A 4,967-nucleotide genomic window follows, 5' to 3' on the forward strand; every position below is an offset into this window, starting at 1 on the left:
AAGGATCACAACTTCCGAACTCTTTTATATAATGTATTAATATTGTAGGTCGATGTATTCGTCTCGAACCAAGGAATATGCAACCGTCTTCAAGTATCGTGCTCACAAAAAAGTATGACACATACACACACACGCACACACATATCTGGACAAGTTTTTAGAACATTATATTCGACATATTTTAATTGAATACATTTAATTGAATAAATTGAATATTTTTCAAAAATGCTGCTATTGATTGCTGCTTAACACAAATGCGCCTTGCTTAAATTGAAATTATACAAATAAGTTTATGTGAACTGATATTTACACGAAACAGTGTATCTAGAAGTATGCTGTGTAGGGTAAACTCGTTTTTTTGTGTGGCACTTTTCAGTCACTGCACTGCACAATTATAACGTTTTCGGATGACGGTCTTCACTAAACTAACGCAAAATGAAAATGATGAAGCACCTGGAAGAAAAATATGTCCTAGAAATTATGTCATCTGGAGAGAGGAAAGTAAGCATGGACCGAAAGGGTGAATTTCTGGCTGTGCGTAATCGTTTCGGAGGTAGGCATTTAGCCGAATACGGCATCTAGCCGAATTCCTAGCAGCATCGTCTTTTCTTTCGTCTAATTCCCTGAATCCAATGTGGCATTTAGCCTTCTGCGTCTGCACTTCCTGCTAAATGTTGTAAGGAATCTAGGCAATGAGACGCATTTCATTTTAAATCAGTAGCAATGCATTTATTTGAAACCATGAATACGCTATATCCATTGGCCAGTGTATTATCAAAATAAGGGAGGAAAAAGGAGGAATCTTTTGTTAAGTACATAAAATTATTTTTATTACCATATGACGATTAAAAGTTATTCCCAGAGATACTTTTTAGCTGAAGTTGAATATAATCGTTAAAACAATTGAAAACTACAAATTTCCTATGATAGACAATTTTAGTATTCAAAAGCATTAATTTTCAAACATGAAATAGATGAATTTTTAACAAAAAATATGGATTTTCCACAACAACAAAAAACATGAATTGTCGAAAAAATACATGAATACTCAACCATATAGTTCAATTTTCTATTAAAACTTATCAATTTTTAACCCAAATGAAATATTTTATTTTTTGGTTTAAAATAAATAATTAGAAAAAAAAGATTTATTAACAAAATAGTCACATTTTCAAACAAAGAGATAACTTTTCAACTGAGATAATGGATCTTCAAGGAAATAAACTAGCTTTTAACAAGGCATTTCAACTTACACCCAAGCTGTTTAATTTGTAACCAAAAAATATGAATTGTTGACGAAAAATGTAATAGTTAATATTGCAACAAAAAATAAGAATATTCGTCATGATAGTTAAAATTTAATCAAAAGGGAATATTTATTTTGAACCAAACAGTTACATTTTGATCAAAACATGCCTAAATTCCTACCAGAAGAGATAAATTTTCAGCGCAACAGACGAATTTTTAACAAAATAATTTAATTTTGAAAGAAAAGATGAATTTTCAACCAGTAAGATGAATTTTTTACCGAAAACAAACGAATTTTCCACAAAATATGTGAATTTGATTTTAAATCAAGAACATTATGTTTACCGGAAATGAGAAAAATACTAAATCTTTTTAAAGTACATAAAATTATTCTTATTGGCTTATAATACATCAACTTTTATGTTGCACCAACGCGTACACTTTATGCACGGATAAAAAGATATCACACAATGATATCGCAAAACCTCTATATTGAAATAGAGCGCAATATGATAACAAATGAAAAGAAAGTTGATGAAAATCGGTTAATATCTTCAATGCCAGTTGACAGTTCTTGTAATTTTGCATGTACTAAAGATATGCTTGATTACTCGAAATGTTAACCGATTTTCATCAACTTTTTTTTCATTTTCTTAAAATTATATCGGGAAAATGATTCAGATAATTAGAATTGAATTGAGCCATGCCTTTCGGATTTTATTTATTGAAACAGCCTTAAATCTCATGTCAATGAAAGGGTCCTCAAAGCGGGGGAGGGGGGGGGCTGCCGAGGTGCTGGGCCCGGGCTGGCTTTCCCCCTAGGGGGCTGCCCGGCCCGGGGTGGCTTCCCCCGACCGCGGTCGGGCCGCCGACCGTCGGCACTAGTTTGGGAATCGCTGTTCTACGATATATAATGTAAAATCTTGCAATGTATCATATCACGATTTTACGCTATTATAATGCGATAATTGCGATATATAGCACAGAAATTACGCAAATTTATCTTTTTTTGTAATAATTTCATCTTTGTTTATTACAAATTGAACAGTTTGTTTGCAAACGAAAAATTTGTTTTCATTGAGGATGCAACTATTTTTTTCAATATACGTCTTTGGCTCTAATATTAATTATTATAATTTTTATTCAAGAATTCATATTTTGTTGGTTAATAATGAAATAACTTTGTGGAAAGTTGAAGTGCTTTCTTAAAAAATCATTTCTGCGGGGTGAAAGATTATCATGTTAGTCGAAAGTTCATGTTTTTCTTTGATATGTTAACCTTATCGGTAAAAATTCTTGTTTTTGTTATTTGAAAATGAATAGTGCTAACCGAAAAAACTTGTTACTGCATCCGATCAGTAGAAATCGTCACTGATTAAATTAGTTAGAAATGAGATACTGTTTTCAATCGTTAAAAATTGTTACTAGACATCAGTGAAAGGTTAGTGAATCATATTTACTGAGCAGGAAAGAGGGACGCGTTTTTAATAACACGGAGAAAATGATATCACAAGAATTTCAATATATACCGTAATTCCTGCGCTATATATCGTAATTATCACATTATAATAGCGTAAAATCGTGATATCGTACATTGCAAGATGTTAAATTATATTATTATTTTATTATATTATATATACGAGGTTTCTAGTAGTGGCCAAGCGATGTTAGTGCATTATAATATCCCAAAAAGCTCCGGAACCTGCTTGTTCGTTATCATATTGCGCTTTATTTCAATACAGAGATTTTGTGATATCATTGTGCAATATCTTTTTCTCCGTGAAGGAGCATGGAAAAGCTTTCAACGCAAAAACGGTTGAAATACGCAATATAGGAATAGGCCTTCATTATCTAACAAAAGATGTAATGAGAGTATTTTTGAAACAAATAAAGCAATTCAATTTTGACGTATGGTGTTGCTTTCAAAGCCCTGAATAAAATTTGATTTTTAAGCATCAGCTTTTTGTGTATCAATCATTTTTAAACCTTTATTCCTTTCCCTACCTTTACCTCTTTTAAATTCCTTCAGCAAATTACTTCGCTTATTGACGAAATATAGCTGTAATAAATAATTATTGTATTTTTATTTAAAACACATTCACACCTAATGACAGTCAAACAAGTGGTGCAACAATTCAGATTGATCACGTATATAAAAACGATTTTTTCTAAAATATACATTTCACACATCTTCATACGCTTCATCTGAAATTTTCCACGTTTCTCAACTTTTCACCTACAGCTAGGTCATAAGCATGGGCGGATTAAGACCTTTCGGGGCCCGGAGCTAAAATAACGTTGGGGCCTCTTTAAGGCCCCAACCTTTAACCTTTCTTTAAGGTTCATGATAAAAAAATTCAAAAATTTAATTGAAAAAATTTTACTAAAATTTTTTTTAGGACTTTATTATTTTTGTTATAAGCGGGTTATTTTACTGTATATTATATGTTTTTCTTGGGGAGAAGGGGGCCCCCACTAGCGTGGGGCCCGGTGCTTCAGCACCACCAAGCCCTCTCCATGAACCGGCACTGGTCATAAGTAATGCAACTTAGAATACATAATTGTCTAAGCAAAATAATTTTGTTTTTATCTATCTTCTAATATCTGATTGCTAGATACTTGCCATTTTTTTTAAATTGTTATTTTTCTGTTTACTTTTTACTGAGTGAGATAACAAATATTGCAAGTAAACAAGCATAATTGTTTCAATAATTTATTAGGGTTTATAGAGGTATATTCTCTTAGACTAATTTTAGAAAGTTGCGGGTTTATTCTGAAATATTCAAATTTTCATTGATTTTTTAGATCTCAGTAATTACTACAAAAAAACTCACAGTTGTAATATGAGCCATATACAAAATTTGAAGAACATTTTGAAAAAAGAAAACTATTCTCTCTATTGTTTATTGATTATTCGTTAATGACTGCAAAAACCATTTCCAGAAAAAACAATAACTTCCTATCAATTATCTAAGAGAAAATAATTACAAACAGTAATAAACTGTTTCAACAAGTATTTTTGGTTGTATATGCATTAATTATTATCTTACAAAGAGAAAAATTCACAAAAATTTGAAAATTTAGGAAAAAACCACAGCTATCTAGCATTGTTATAGGCGATGATAGCTGTAAACAATAGAAATTGGTCTAAACAATTTATATAAACATCTAATATATAAAATAGGTTTAAAGAAATGCATATATGTATCTTTTTGTGGATTCGAACAAATTTGGAGGCGTAATGCATGAAAATTCGAGACAAAAACTTCCAATGCATTTTTGGACCAGTTATTAACGTGGACTCGCGTTCTTCTGGATCTGATGATTTCTTTTAAAAAATTGAAACTAAAAAAAATGTTCACCAATTTTCGTTTGGTTTACATCATGAAACCTGTTTTTTTTTCATTTTTTAGCCATATTGCCTTTGTAGTAATTAAATACCAATAATATTTATATTTCCATAAAATATTAAATGAGTCCACAGGGCCAAATAAGATGGGGGTAAAAAAGGCTTACTAAAGTAATTGGACCGCCACTTTAGGGACTACTTTTAAGACTATATAAGAGAAAGTAAAAAACGGGAGCTGAGCGCAAGCATAGGACTAGTAGCGACATTTAGCGTGCAGTAGCGGCTACCATCGATATTCATGTTAGGTCCCTATTAAGATTGGCGCCATCTATTGGTGAACCCGTGCGCTAGAAGATCCTCCGTTCAGTCT

The sequence above is a fragment of the Belonocnema kinseyi genome, chromosome 3, assembly GCF_010883055.1.
Source record: "Belonocnema kinseyi isolate 2016_QV_RU_SX_M_011 chromosome 3, B_treatae_v1, whole genome shotgun sequence".
Taxonomy (NCBI): Eukaryota; Metazoa; Arthropoda; class Insecta; order Hymenoptera; family Cynipidae; genus Belonocnema; species Belonocnema kinseyi.